Consider the following 16,271-nt stretch of genomic DNA (forward strand, 5'->3'; position numbering starts at 1 on the left):
AAGTCAAATATCCTCACTGACCAAGCAAACAAGAAACGTCACAATTTACAGGTCTGTCTGGAAAGCACAAAAGCTATTATGGTGTTCTCAACACAATCATTTCTAAAAAATGAAACTTCTTGGATCAACCAATCAACCAAGGCAAAGAGTCCAAGGTTATCTGATTTTACATTCTGATTGGAAGTCTGATGTGAAATTTAATTGCAGAAAAGGGCCCGAGTTTCGAAGACAGTCTTTAAATGAAGGGAACATCTACAGTATACCTGACACTTTGAGACTCAGCTGTTGCAAACTTGACACACTGCGTGGCAAAAGTTAAGTTCTGCTGTCCCATAGGATTAAGATTAAAAGGTGATGGTCCAACAAAACTAATTTTGTTAAGATGGTGAAATACTTTAAGGAATGGTGAACTGGATGGGAATCCTAGGAGAACTAGAAAAGTTATGGACAATACTGAAAGAAGGTATTTTAAGATACCGTCGCCCCTAGCCTGAACATCAATTCTGTACTGCTTTAAAAAGAAATGCAGCAATGACCATGTCACCAATATACAAATATCTTCAGGGGTGACTGCCCAGGTCTCTATCCAAGAAGTTGCTTGAGCTCTCATCAAATGGGCTGTCGGCTCGACTGGAACCTCTCTCCAATTGTGGACAAAGCCGATTTGATCAAATGTACAACAGAGGACTTTGAGGTTGTTTCACCTTTACATGGTCCATGAAACAAAACGAAAAGCCTATCAAACTTCTGTAAAAGATCTGTCACCTTCAATTAGTGCAGGAGCACATTGCAAACACCCAGCTTAAGAAGCAACTGGAATGCTGGAAGTGAGACCACCTGATTCATATGAACAGAAGGAAGGCACTGAATGAATGGAAATAACATTCATTTTGTAGTAGCCAAGAAGGAAGGTTCCTTCTGGCCATGGCCCTGAGGACTTTTTCTAAGATTATGTTTATGTTTGTTGACACTTGATATACCACCATTCATGGGGTGCCTTTTGTGAAGGAGCACAATGGAATGGGGTCTCCATCAGTGGCCTCTTTCCTCAACCCCAATAAAAATACAAAAAACCAATATAACTTGGTCAATCAAGGAGAGCAATTCTTCTGTGGGAAGCAACCTAAACACTAGAGAAACATCAATCTCTTCAGGGAAAACTCTCCCCCACCTGAGAATGCACCCCCATAAGAGGTCATCCTCCCCCTAGGCATCCTCCACCAAGGACAGAGGAGAAATTAGGGCCCACTCAGTATCTGAGCCCTCATTTTGCAACCTGGTCAATTTACCCCCATGGACCAAAGCCTTGGAGAAGCCCTCAGCACCAAGACCACACTGCACCTCCAAATGCACTCCTGTCTAACCAAGGGCCCAGACAAAACACTCTAGCAGGGCTCACTTAAAGCAATCATAGAGGGCTTGTACCACATGGGGCCCCAGGTCCCCCTGAGAGGCCTGAACCAGCACATCCAAAGCCTCCATTCTCCAAGGGGAGGAGGAGCACTCACTAGCCATGTAAACTGGTAGAAAGGGTGAATTTTAATCTCAACTGAGATCCATTGCAGAATAATGTAAATTCCTCCATCCATGACAATCAGGATTTAGATAACACCATAATAGAGAAACCTGTTGAGTGAGATCCATAGTTTTCTCAACTAAGGAAAGGCAGTTCTGGTGGTCTCTTTTGACCTCACAACTGCTTTTGATCTAGTTTATCACACCCTTTTTCTGCTAAGTCATCAAGAATGTGGCATCAAAGGTACAGTATTGTAATGGTTTTGTTTATTGCTATCAAATTATTCTTTTTATGTTTCCTTTCATGGTTCAATGTCTCCCTACTACACATTAGAGTGTCCAACCAAAATTACAAACACAATCCAAAAACCCACTTGCACAAAAATTAAATCCCACTCAATACCAGGAATTAGCGAATCACTAGATACAATCTCAAAAAAAAAAAAATGTGACAGCAAAGGAGAGGCCCTCAGAGAAGTAACTCACCAATTACTGCAAACTGCTTATGTGGGTGGATAAGTTTGTCATTCATTGGGCTCTCTCCAATTGTTAAACTGTGACCAAAGGGAAAATAGTGCTACCCAATGGCTTCACAGAATATAAAATTGTACAAATAGTCCTAGTACTAAAATATAACAATATGAAAATGTGAAAATATAATCAATTCACTTATCTCACTACTGCTGATATAAATATCAGACCAGGACTTTGCTAGTCAGCATCTCCAAACTGGAATAAAATTTTGATAGAAAAAGAAAACTTAGAAGCCATTTTACAAAGCTATGACAAGCACTAATGCACACTTCCCACAGTAAAAATGGCTTACCATGGGGCACGCTGAGGTAAATTTATTTTTTAGCGCTGGTGGTGAATCCGGGTGTGGAGAGTGAGTGTGTTCTGTGCTAAACGGTTAGCATGTGGGCATTGTCTCATACTGATTAGCAGAGGTTTAGCATGTGAGTCCCTACAGCCTACACCATAGGTGGTGGTAAGAATTCATGCACTAATGACCATGTACTAATGAGAAAATTAACATATGGTCATTAATAAAAAATAAAAGGAAAACTGACCATTTTACTCCAGTGGAAAAAATGGCCTTGGCAAATGGGAATGCATTAAGGGGGCATTAAGGCCACTTTTTACCCTTGTTTGGTAAAAGGGCTCTTTAGTATACTTATGTGATTAATATTTCTGCCATTGAAAAGAAGTTCAAGTGGTAACATTGAAATTCTAAATTCTGTTGAAAAGATTAGAGAGCAAGTTATTGTAAAAGAACACTGGATCCAGTTTTAGGCTTTAACAATTTTTAATGTGTATTCTTAATTATGATTAATGTGAATTTTATGATTTTTTAAATTATTTATTTATAGAAATATCACTTTAAAAACAACCCAAAGATAAACTTTGTCAAGAAATATGCCAGAAATAACAAAGAAAATACATATGGGAGTAAAAGCCCCATAAGAAAAATGAAGTACAGGCATTAGTCCACAACTTGGGAGGCATGAACAGTACACAGAACCTGAGATGAGATAATAAAGGAAAACAAAATTAGTAGAAACAGATCTTCAAAGTCCAGTATCCATCTTGACTTAAGGAAAATTCAAACCAGCAGTTTCCGAAGTACCTGGGAGACCTGGATCACCAACTTGGAGGCATATTTTCAAAGCACTTAGCCTTCCAAAGTTCCATAGGTTTCTATGGAACTTTGGAAGGCTAAGTGCTTTGAAAATATGCCTCCAAAGGAACCTTCCCCTGCACATGTAGCTATGATGGGAGCTTGCCCCTCCAAAACCACTTCAGAAACCCTGACTTCTAACACTCTGGCGGCTGCTCCTCCCGACATGCATATCGCATCCAAAGCCAGTAGAGGACTATGCGGGCTAAGCAAAGCCTTGCCTTCCAAGCCGGGACTGCTCTCCATTCCAGCAGCGGATATGCCCTTTGGTACTGTTGGAGTTGCATAGGCTGTCATAACGGCTTGCCGAAGAACCGGAGTCACAGGAGGTAAAGAGGGTATTCCCCTGATCATCCCCTTTCGCTTTGGCATTCAGTAAAACTGCATAAAATTTCATAGAACAAACAGAGCGCCGGAGCACAGCAAAATGTGAATGCCTAGATCGCCATATTGGACATGCCCCCTGAATTTTAAGATTTTAACTAAATTATAAACATTTTGATAACATTAGTTATTAAGGGGCCCTTTTATTAAAATGCGGTAAAAAGTGGCCTTAATACTTGTTTAAGTATGTCATTCCCGTGCACTAACCATGTGGGTAAAATGGCCAATTTTTCTATTTCCAGCATTAATAGCCATGTGCTAATTTTCCCATTAGCATGTGGCCATTAGCACGTGAGGACTTTACACCTATTTGGTAGGTGGTAAAGGCTCACGTGCTAATTAGTGCGCAACCGCATAGTTTAAAAGGGGCGTGTTTATGGGCATTCCAAAGTTTCTGCGCGTAATTACAGAATATGGATCAGTGTGCCTAAATCTACGTACGTAGATTTACACCCGGTTTTTAATGATGTAAATGACCACGCATAGATTTAGGTGCTACACTATCAACTAAATGTATCCTATAAACCACGCCTAAATCTTATAGAATACGCTTAGATCTGCGTAGTTTTTTTAGGCGCCATATATAAAATCTGACCATGTATGCCTATGTGAAGGCACAGCATATATCAAAATCACTAAATAATAATAATTCTATAGAAGTTGCCAAAAATTCCACATGTAATTTAATTGACTGAGCTAATTAGTGTCAATAATTGGCTTAACAAGCAATTATTGGCACAAATTAGATTTAATTGGAACGGCATGGGATCCACATCTAAATTTTACACAAGAAAAAAAAAAGTGGCGTGGAAATGGGAAAGTAATGAGTGGAATGGGGGCGTTCCTAGCATTTACACGCGTTGTTAAAGAATAATATAATAATATAATAACTCTTCCTCTCTACGATTCCCTAATGTGTCTGTACACACGAACCTTATTCTACCTCAACATTACTGTATTTGTTCATACCGGAATTGGCGAACGCCTTTACGGTACTATGTAAGCCACATTGAACCTGCAAATAGGTGGGAAAATGTGGGATACAAATGTAACAAATAAATAAATAAATAAATAAATAAATAAATAAATAAATAAATAAATAAATAAATAAATAAGGGGGATAAGTGCCCGACTTAGGTAAGTACATTTCCACCACATTTCAATTGGTACAAATGGCCATGCCTAAAGTTAGGCGTGATCCCTGGGTGTAAGCGCTATTCTATAAACCATATCTAACTTTAAACATAGCTTATAGTAGTATTTTGGCACTGTTTTTTTCAGTGCCATATATAGAATTCACCCCATACTACTACCCAACAATTTGATATACCCTATAATTTTGATAGAATATGTACCCTGGTATCATGGTATCCCATTGGTTGTATTCCTTCCACCAGATCTCTGAGATGCCTATTATGGCTAACTTTCCCATAGACATCTGGTATTTACATACAAACAATTTAAAGTGTTATATTATTTGTGTTTACAACCTGTGTAGCAGTTGAGACAATATGGAATAATTTATCACTATCTGTTCCCTATTTAAGTGATCCTGACCTGCTTCAGGTTTTATCGAATTTGTTTTGCTAAAAGCAAAAACATAAAATATAACAAATCAAATCTCTATCAGGAAATTATCAGGTGTGCATTTTACCACTATCTCTTGAGGATACCTTATTCTGAACCATGCACTTTCAGGTGATTATCAGCTTTTCACCGTGTTTGTCCTCTCTCATTTATAAGGTTAGCTCCTGCAGCCTGGTTCCATTAAGGTGGAATCCAGCCTTTTGACATAGTCTCCCTCTTCATCAGAATGCTGTCCAGTTCCTACCAAATTTAAATCTCTCCTCACCATTGTCTCATTCATACCCCTTGCATCTTGAGTATGGAATGGGGAGCATTTTTGAGAATGCTATCCTGTAGTTTCTGGATTTCAGCCTTCTACCTAAAATCCTAAATTTGGCTTCCAGAACATCTCTCCCACATCCACATATACCGAGAAAAATGGCTTCTAACTATTACTGGCTAAAATGCTATCTAGGTGAGGCGTGAGATCTGCCACCTTTGAACAAGGCAGGCAAGTTACCAAGTGATCCTCATGCCCACCAGGCACCCAGAAATCTACATTCTAAACGACTGAATCATCAACTATAATGATCATCCTAACCCTTCTCTCCTGGGCATTTGTCCCTGTAGGCACACCCTTGGTACATGAGGATACTAAATCACCCAAAGGGCAGAACATGGCTACAGGGTCACTTCCTGTAACACCAAGGTGATGATTCCCTTCCAGATGGCATTTCTTCTTTGAGGCAGCACAGAAGCTGGCAGACTGGAGATGGGACAGATCTGCTATGCCCCTGAAGGTCTCTTCTAAATACTTCTCTGTCTGCTTCAGCTGTTCTAGGTCTTCTACTGTAGCCTCCAGAGGTGGCCTGTTTCAGGTGTGGGGGAAGAGGTCATATAGCCAGAGACTGCCAGATATAGCTGAAAGTTCTATGGATGTGAATATGGTAGCCACTCATGACTGCAATTTTGTGGAAGCTTCCCATCCAGGAAGCAGAAATTGTGTACTACAAGTTGAGCTGGAAGGACACCCATAACAAGCACTAGTGGACTCTGGCAATGTCAAGATCCTTGTCTGGAAAGAAGTACTCAATCACCTGCAATTGAATTAGGAAGTGAACTGTGTCCCTGGCCTGTGTGCGTGGTGATCAGAGACAGTACCTGCAGCTCAAGTGTTCTTTAAAACACCTGTAGGGCAAGCTCATCTGGAAGTAGCAGTCTTAACTTGGCTACCTTACCCAGTAATTTCGGGTTGGGATTTTCTCAAGTCGGTGCCATCTGGGCCCAGCTGATTGGTGGCCCAAAGAGGGAGAAGAAGACATTTTCTGAGATCTTCCTGCTGGAGGATCCTGATTTTTATACCAAAAATCCAAAGTTGCCCAAACCCCACCGCCAACGGTGGTTAAAGAAACTGCAGTGCTCTCTGTCTTTAGGAGCTGCAGTAGATCGAGATCCTTAGCCGGGTGAAGATAATAGGCCAGAAAACCTCAACCCTTTGGACAGTCTATTTGAATGGAATAGCAAGGGGGCTACAGGGAATTTTAAAAAGGCACACTCAGAGGATCAGTTAGAGCAGCCCGAGCTAGGGTTGTTTTAGTAGATGGGTATCCTATGGGTAACCAGGATCCATCTAAGGTAACAATCCTATATTTTGTAATAAAGAATGACTTATTGTATAGGGTGGCCCATGGAACCCTGGAGGGGGAAAAGGTAGAGCAATTGTTAGTCCCTCAGCCCTGCCATAGGCAGGTCATGCAATTAGCTCACAGTCACCTGTTAGGTCACTTGGGGGAGAAGACCTGGGAACTGATTTTGGCCAGGTTCTTCTGGCTGGGTGTATTCAAGTAAGTTGAGCACTTTTGTCAGTCCTAGACCTTTGCAAGTTCCTTTTGGAAACCAGCTCTCCATCTCGTAGAAGGCCGGCCTAGAGCAGTTGGTACGCCAGAATGAAGATGTGTTTTCTGGAGTATCAGGCAGGAACCAATTTACAATTCATAATATTTTCACCAACCCAGGAGTGGTAGTCTGGCAACGTACGTATCAAATCCCAGAAGCCTGGCAGCAAGCCATGGCAGAAGAGGTCGCTGAAATGCTAAAACTGGGTGTCACTGAGGCGTCAATCAGTAATTGGTCATCTCCACTGAGCCGGTTCCAAAGCCGGACAGGAGCATCCGGTTTTGAATTGATTTTCGGAAGGTGAATGCTATCTCTAAACTAGAGGTCTATCTAATGCTGAGGCTGGATGAACTCATTGAGTGGCTAAGAGGGGTCCGATTCATTTCGACCTTGGACTGACCAAGGGATACTGGCAGGTAACTCTCACCCCAGCTATCAAGGAGAAGACAGCCTTCTCAAAATCCCAGGGTTTCTTCCAGGTCATGGTACTACCATTTGGTCTTCATGGAGCTCCAGCTACCTTCTAGTGTGTTGTGGATCACCTACTTACCTACTTAGATGATATTGCCATTTACAGTACAGATTGGAGGCCCCATCTCACCCAGGTAGAATCAGTCCTGGATAATCTACAGACCGCTGGAAAACAGCAAATCCCAAAAAGTGCTTCTTGGGAGGAGAGGAAGTCCAGTACCTGGGGTATTTGGTTGGAAACGGAAAAGTGAAACCCCAGATCTGGAAGGTAGAGGCAATCACCTGGGTACAAGCACCTCAGACGAAGAAACAAGAGCCTTCCTCAGGCTCTTTGGTTACTACCGCCGGTTTATTCCAGGGTTTGCTGAGAAAGCAGAAGCACTAACTCGCCTCCTGTAGGTATATCTTATGCTTTTATTCAATGTTTGCTTCACAATGAACTGTAAAGGACCTACAATTAATCTACTGCTAAAGCTAACTTACTTGCTGATGAAAATCCCCAATAAAGCCCTGTGTTGAACAATGTACCTGCTATCTTCTTAACTGGCTTAAAAGTCTAGGTCAAAGAATAAGCCTGGGTCCATGGGAGTTAAGGGGAGGGGGAGGTAGTAATCAAATACAGGTGTCACGTCTGTGGCCGTGACCACCCTCAGACTTACCTTATTTCTGGGGGTCAGCATCTGTGCTGGCTTCTGTCTGTTTCTGTGTGCTGATTACCTCACTAGACCTCACCTGTGTGGGCTATGCCTCTCTGGGGAGCTAACATCTAAGATGGCTTCCGCCTGCTCTGTTCCAGCTTCCAAGATGGCTCCTGTCTGTCCTTCCTATGTGTGTCAAGCCTCTCTCTGGTGTCATTGTGTTCCCTGCTTCTGTCCTGCTGTAGGTGACATCATCAGTAAGAGCCTTCATAAGGAAGTGCTGTACTAGCATTCAGGGCCTTTGCATGTGTTATGCCAAAAGGTCATCAGGTTAGTGAGTGTACTGTTGCACTGCCTCATAGCCATTCTCTGGGGCTCTTGCCCATCTGCTTTTGTGTCTGTGAACTGCTAGTCCTTCTGTGTGGGCTCCTGCCCCTCTGCTTGTGTGTCTGTGGACTGCGAGTCCTTCTGGCGCTCCACTCTGTGTTTGGAGCCACTGAATCTTCAGCCTTTGTGGGTTTCCTGTCTGTGTTGGGAACTGCTGAAGCTTCAACCTGTGGCTGTCTCTGTTTGGAGCTATTTAGCTTCCAGCCTTTCTTTGTTCCCTGTCGGTGGTTGTTAGCTCCTGAGCTTCAGCCATTGCCCTGACCTCTGCTAGTGCCTGGGTTATTCTCTGCCTGCTGCCTGTCTCTGACTATTGCCTGAACCCGGATATTCTCTGCTTGCTGCCTATCTCTGACTATTGCCTGAACCCGGATATTCTCTGCTTGCTGCCTGTCTATTGCCTGAACCCAGATATTCTCTGCTTGCTGCCTGTCTCTGACTACCACCTGAACCCGGATATTCTGTGCTTGCTGCCCGTCTCTGACTACAGCCTGAACCCGGATATTCTCTGCCTGCTGCCTGCCTCTGACTATAGTCTGAACCCTGATACTCTCTGTGTGCTTCTGCCCAGCTTATGTGTATACCCTGTTTCCTGCCCCTGCCTCGCTAGTGTATATCCTGAATCCTGCTTCTGCCTAGCTAGGGTATATCCTGAACCCGTTTCTACCAAGCTTGTATGTGTTTCCTGACCCCTGCCAGGCCTGTATATGCCTCCCAGCCTCTGTTTTGCCAAGTTTGTATGTATATCCTAGCCCCTGCTCCTGCCAAGTCTTTGTGTACATCCTGTCTGCTCAGTCTGTCTTGTGTTTCTTGCTTAGTGACTGCATAGCAGCTTTCAGTCCTAGTCTAGTATCTAGCCTAGCTTCCCTCGTGTATCCCAGACCCAGGGTGGGTCCTCTGGATCTTCAGATCCTGCTTTGTCCTGCCGGCCACCCGCACTTGGGAGCTCAACTCCTGAGGAACAGTGGTCAAGCGCAGGTGAAGCTGTTGCTGTTCTGCCTGTTCTAGTTGCCTGCCTCAGTTACTACTCCAGTCCAGAGTTCCAGTCCTGCTCTTCCTTGTATCCAGTTCCAGGGTAGTCTTGCCCGCCTCTGCCGCTCCTCGGCAGTGGTCCAAGGGCTCACGAATTCCAGTTCTGCCTCGAGAACCCGACAACAAGAGCCAATACAGAAAGCTGTGGCAAGCCTAGCCATGATGCTGTATGCCTACATTAATGACTGAGCAATGTACAGAGGGGTTGAGCATGGGTGCTAACTAGTGTGGAAGATTGTGATAAAGTCACATCCAGGACAGTTGGGTTAAGGCAGTTTCAGTCTGAAATAGTCCCAGAAGGCATTGCAGACAAGGAGCCAGGGGGTGAGATGAAGAACCTGGACTGGACTCCTAGCTGCAATAGGGAAAGACATGGGTGTAAGCTGGCAGGATGTGTAGATTGGCTGCCACTAGGGGAAAAGAGAGATAGGAAACCCTGTGTGCAAGAGCTCATCATTAGTCTAATGCTTAACTCAGCTGGTATGGGTGTGGGGGAAGCTAATGGAAGGAGAATGATTGGTTGTGGTAGCAGAAGCCAGGAATTTTTTTTGTTACATTTGTACCCTGTGTTTTCCCACTCATGGCAGGCTCAATGCGGCTTACATATTGTATACAGGTACTTATTTGTACCTGGGACAATGGAGGGTTAAGTGACTTGCCCAGAGTCACAAGGAGCTGCCTGTGCTTGAAGTGGGAATTGAACTAGTTCCTTAGTTCCCCAGGACCAAAGTCCACCACCCTAACCACTAGGCCACTCCTCCACACCTCAATTGATTAGGCAGATGGGAAAGAGTCCCGGAGAGAGAAGCAGTTGCAGGCTGAAAACCCTTGAGTAAGAGAGGTCCCTAAAGTACTGAAGCAGGCTGAAATCCCTTGAGTGTGAGGAAGTCCCAAAAGTATTTGCAGGCTGAAAATCCTTGGGTAAGGGAGGTTCCTAAAGTATTGAATTTACCAGTGAAGCTGATGCAGGGTGAAATCCCTTGGGTATGAGGACTCCCTAAAGTATTGAACTCTCCTGAAGGTAAAGAGAGTAGAAGGTAGAAACTGCTGCTTTGTGATTTAACTGTGATGATGAACTGAAAGAACTGCTTCTATTTGGAACTGAACTACTGTTTATTGTGCACTGGATAGAGCCCAGACTGGAGCTGACTGTTAGCCTGTATTGAATCCTGGTACTGTATGTGCTGATAGCCTACTGCTTAAAGGGGACTATTTGCCATACACGTTCAGGTGGCTTATATGGGCTTAAGATGGAAGGTGAATGCTGCTGCTGGAACTGTGTATGAGGTCTACTAGAAACCTGCATGGAATAAAGTCCTTAAGATTGAAGTTGCTGGTGGACATTTATTTCTTGACTGTACCAGGAGACTGTGGCTGGAGGAGATTGTTCTATCCTTGGCTGCACATAGAGGTACCTGGTTACAAGATATGGCCACAGATTGTATTACAACGTGTGGTTATAAGGCCATTAAGTATTCCACAGCAGGCAGAGAAGTGAATAGTGGCTTTTTCCACAAGGACAATACCAGGTCTGGGACAGCGTAGAGGATTTAGGGGCATGTGATGGGGTTTATAGAACACTGCCCCTCACCCTTAAGCATAGTTCCTTAGACAGCCTGTGCCACCTTAAGAACACTAGTCCCACCCTGAGAGGAAGTGAGCCAGGAAGGGTGGAGTTGGAACCAGGAAGTATAAAGGACAGGGCCAGACTCATGTTAGGGAGGGAGGCCCAAGGAAGGAAGAATTGAAGCCCCAGCATTCACCACTACAACAGATGTTTAATGATTATGGCCTGGCTGAGGTAAACCACTTACCACTTTTGTTCCTGTTTGAAACTTGTGAGCCTTGCTCTGAGGAAGGGCTAGAGCCAGACTCTATAACTTGGAGAAGAACCGAGAATGACTTACAGGCTGTGGTTGGGGCATGGCAGCCCCACCACCCACAGACTGTGTTTTGGGCCTGCCAGCTACAGGCCTGCTTAAGACTGTGCTTCTTGAACTACAAAGGCGTTTTGCCTTGTGTTCCTGGCCCTGTCCCATTGGAGGAGTAGCCTAGTGGTTAGTGCAGTGGACTTTAATCTTGGGGAACTGAGTTCAATTCCCACTGCAGCTCCTTGTGACTCTAGGCAAGTCACTTAACCCTCCATTGCCCCTGGTACAAAATAAGTACCTGAATATATGTAAACCGCTTTGAATGTAGTTGCAAAAACCTCAGAAAGGCGGTATATCAAGTCCCATTTTCCATTCCCTGTGATGTAACAGGCCTCAGGATTCAATTAAACACTTGCTTTCATTTATATCCCTTTGTCTGGCTGTGTTATTTCACAGGCAGAGCCACAACTCTTGCTTAGGTTTTAAGATTTAACTGCCAATTTTGATTCTTCTGCAGCCAAAAGTGCCTGAAAGTTTAAAAAACTGACAAGAGGTAACAGAGCATGTACGCATGTACAGCACATATCAGTGCCTATCCTTCTGCACATAAATATCAGCCTTGCAAAACTTTTATGTGCTAGATTTTTTTGCAAGGCTCACATTTATATACAGAACAGGTGCTGATGTGCGTATTTTTGTTCTGCATTAAGAAACCTTTGTGCACTTGCATCTGGCAGGCTCCCCCAATCTGCATGCAAGTTCTGTGTGCATACAATTTGCACAGACTTAGCTTTCTGTTTGCCTTTGTATTACACTCATGGTAGAAGCCGAAATTTGCGCAGGGTCTACCCGCAGCTTTCTGCATCAGCCCCAGAGAGCTTTTGCCTACCCTGTTGCCTGACTCACCTTCTAAAATGCAGAATTTAACAGTTAAACCCACAATCTTTTCCACAAGTTTTAGAACATAATTTATCAACACATAAATATTCACAAGTACAGATTCTTTACCAGGGGTGGCAGATCTGTGGGTAGGTGGGGGGTTGGGGAAGTGCCTTACTTTTTAAACTGACAGAGCACACTTACTTAGCCTATTGCATTACTTGCTTTTAAAATAAACAGAGAATTTAAACCCACAATCTCTCCCTCCCCCCAGTTTTATGACACAGTTTCTTAGCAGGTAGCCATTCACAAGTGCAGATTCATTATCAAAAGTAGTAGATCCTGTCTCAGTACGCCTTCATAATTCAAAACTGGAGAATCCAAAATCTATCTAGCTCAAGAGCAAAATTTACAATTAAGGGGTAGATATTCTGCAGAGTTTAACCTGGTTAAATTCCACTGGTCGAATCTGCTGTTAATATTCAAATGTTTAAATACTTGAAAAGTATTACTATACAAACAAATCTTTTTCAAAGATGAGAAAGTGGTAGAACTAAAGGACATGAATTCAGGTTCCAGGGTGGTAGACTTTGAAGTAACATCAAGAAATACTTTTTCATAGAGAGGGTGGTCAGTGCATGGAATGCACTCCCAGCAGTGTTGGTGGGGACAAGAACAGTGACAGAATTCAAAAATGTGTGGGATAAACACAAAGGATCCCCATAGAGAAAGAGATTGGAATCAAAGGAAACCAAATGATCTTCATACTTTACACAGGGCATCGAGGGTGCAGGTACAACTCTGACCACCTTGGTGGGCAGACTGAATGGATCATACAGTTCTTTGCCTACCGTCATTTACTATGTTACTATGGGGTATGTTTACTAAAGGCCTTTAAGCCCTTAACACGTGATTAGCACATGCTAACAGGCTACTTCAGCATAGAGAAAAGACGGTTGAAGAGGACATATGATAGAGGTCTATAAAATAATGAGTGGAACAAGTAGATGTGAATCACTTGTTTACTCTTTCCAAAAATACTAGGACTAGGGGACACGCAATGAAGCTACAAAGTAGTAAATTTAAAGCAAATTGGAGAAAATATTTCTTCACTCAACATGTAATTAAACTTTGGAATTCGTTGCCACAGAATGTGGTAAAAGCAGTTAGCTTAGCGGGGAAAAAAGGTTTGGATAATTTCCTAAAAGTCCATAAGCCATTATTAAGATGAACTTGAGGAAAATCCACTGCTTATTTCTAGGATAAGCAGAATAAAATATATTCTACTGTTTTGGGATCTTGCCAGGTACTTGTAACCTGGATTGGCCACTGTTAGAAACAGAATGCTGGATTTGATGGACCTTCATTCTGTCCCAGTCTGGCAATGCTTGTTCTTATTACAATGTTGTGCAGTATTTTGCCTCTTAGTGTGCTCTAACCTGTGTGTTGCTGATGTTTTAGATTTTATTTTTGGAGGGGCGAGTTATCAGCAGAGGGTAGGCATTCCAGCGTTATCAGGATAGTGTGTTATGATTGGCACATGCTAACCAGATAATGCAGAGTTAACATGGGGGCGCTTTGCGCCTTTTAAACAGGAGGCAGTAAGTGCTCCCGTTAATTCTTAGTAGGAACCACATGCTAATGGGAACATTACCACGTGACCTGAAATTATAATTACAAAAAAAAGCCCTAAATTATGCTGCATTCAATTTGGGCTTGGTGTGAAAGTCCTTCGGTAACCCGTGTTAAACCCAGATTTTATTGCAACTTATTAAACTGACCCCTATGTTATTACATGATAATGATGGAAGCTGGATGGACCCTGCTTGACTAGCCATGGAGCAGAATAATTTATCATCAGGTAGTGGCAAGAACATGGGACAAAATGTAGCCAGCAGAGGACAGCTCATTCCCCTCCTCTCCCCTCAGGGAGGAAACAGTATGATTTCGGTTGGGGTATCCCTAGGGCATAAATAATAAGACATGGTTGGCATTGTGAGGAGGGGGACTCAGGAGAACAGGATGACTTTGCTCCTCCTGTTAATAAAAGCAGAAGGAGAAAGTTTACAGTGTAAGAAGAATACGAAAAAGCAAAGGATCCCAGCAGCAGGAGCACAATAATACTTTTGGAAGCGACAGTGGGGGATAAGCTATAGAACTCATAGGAAGAGCAACAGATCTGTAACAATGAGCTGTGGGAGAAAGGGTGATGGCGCCAAATTATGGGGATATGGAGAGGTTTGAATTGGGGGAGTTGCCCGGGAGAGGGGATGTTGGAAACAAGGCTTGGGAAGAAAAATAGGGAGGAGTATAGAAAGAGCAGAGTTTGACAGAACTATGGAAGAGGGTGCGAGGGAAACAGATTATGTAACTGGTGAGGATTGTGCAGGAGGTAATGGAACTAAGGACGGGTGCCTGAATCAGCAGAGGTGAGGCCATGAGGATCAACGGAGAGTAAAACTGGAGAAGATGATGCTGGGTAATGAAAGATAGCAGAAAGAGGCAGAGGACTTTAGAAGTGAAGATGAGGATGAATGAGAAAATGATGATGGAAACAAGGAGGGGTTAGGGAGCATGAGGCTTGTTTTTGTGCCCAAAATAATTTATATTGCATATTTTGAAATTAAAGTCCTTTAATTTTTCTATAGTAAGAATCCACTGAACACATTCCTCCTCCCAGCACACTTGCTCAGTCACTCACTACTGATGCTATAAGGAGCAGGTGGGGAAAGCATGCAAAGCATTACTCATAGAACTCTTTTCAACCCCTCTCTGTATGTTTGAGTTTCTGAGAAGAGATGGTTTGAAGGAACTGTTCCAAACATTTATTTATTAGATTAGATATCACTATGAAGAGGATGCACTTTATAGTTTTACCACTGGGTGCTCTTGTCCTAGGGCAACAGAACAGCTGCTTTCTCCATGAATAGTTGGCAGTGCACAAGGGAACCTACTCAGTTGAGTCACTAATTGCTACAGTACATCCTAACCATGAAGAACGCCATATGATTCAGTTATTAGGGATTCATAGGAGAATTTACCACGAATAACATGAAATACTCATGTGCATCACTACAGCCGGCCCAGAAAAAATAGGGATATAGTAGCAGAGGGGGGAAAGACGGGGTGGAGAAAGCATACCTCTTGGAATTATTTACAGCATGTCTGTTTTGCTTAGGTTTTTTTGTGTACATCCTATATAATAATTCTCACCTCCAACAGGATGTGCTTGGGACCGTGCCTGCCGGAAGTGGTCTGCTAGGCAGGCACGCACTGACCTCAGTGACATCACTGACAGACAATTTGGCAAAGCAAAACAATCTGAGTGCTGGCCATTAGGACACAGGGTTGATAGGAGAGTTTTAAAAGACTGAAGGAACCGAAAGTGTTAAATGGGGGGAGGGGGGGAGTTCTGAACAACTGAAAGACATGAACATTTGGGAAAGGAAAACAATCTGAATGCTGGCCATTAGGACACAGGGTAGATAGGAGTGTTTTAAAAGACTGAAGGAACCAAAAGTGTTCAGGGGGGGGAGGGAGCAAGTTCTGAATGAATGAAAGAAATGAAAATTTACGAGAGGAACACAATCTGAATGCCGGGCATTTGTACACAGGGTAGATAGGACACTTTTTTTTAAAAAATGATGGACGTGAAAGTATTACATCTTGGAGGAGGGGTGAGGAGGAAAGCGGTGGGGTATCCGGATACTGGGCGTTAGGGCCACGCGGATACATAGACTTTTGAAAGCCTTACGGAACCCAAAGTGTGGGAAGGAGGAGGAAAAGGAGGGGAGGGAACGGGGTGAGGGGCATTAGGAACAGGGGAGGGGGCCCTGTCACCACGGTTGCCAGATGGGCGGTTTTCGCGCCCGCCGCGGGAAACTTTTGCCCGCGGCGGGTTGCGTTTTTTTGGGCTGGTTTTGGGTTTTTTGTGCGGGTTTTGGGGCGTTTTTTCGG

This window comes from Microcaecilia unicolor, chromosome 5, assembly GCF_901765095.1.
Source record: "Microcaecilia unicolor chromosome 5, aMicUni1.1, whole genome shotgun sequence".
In the NCBI taxonomy this organism is placed as follows: domain Eukaryota; kingdom Metazoa; phylum Chordata; class Amphibia; order Gymnophiona; family Siphonopidae; genus Microcaecilia; species Microcaecilia unicolor.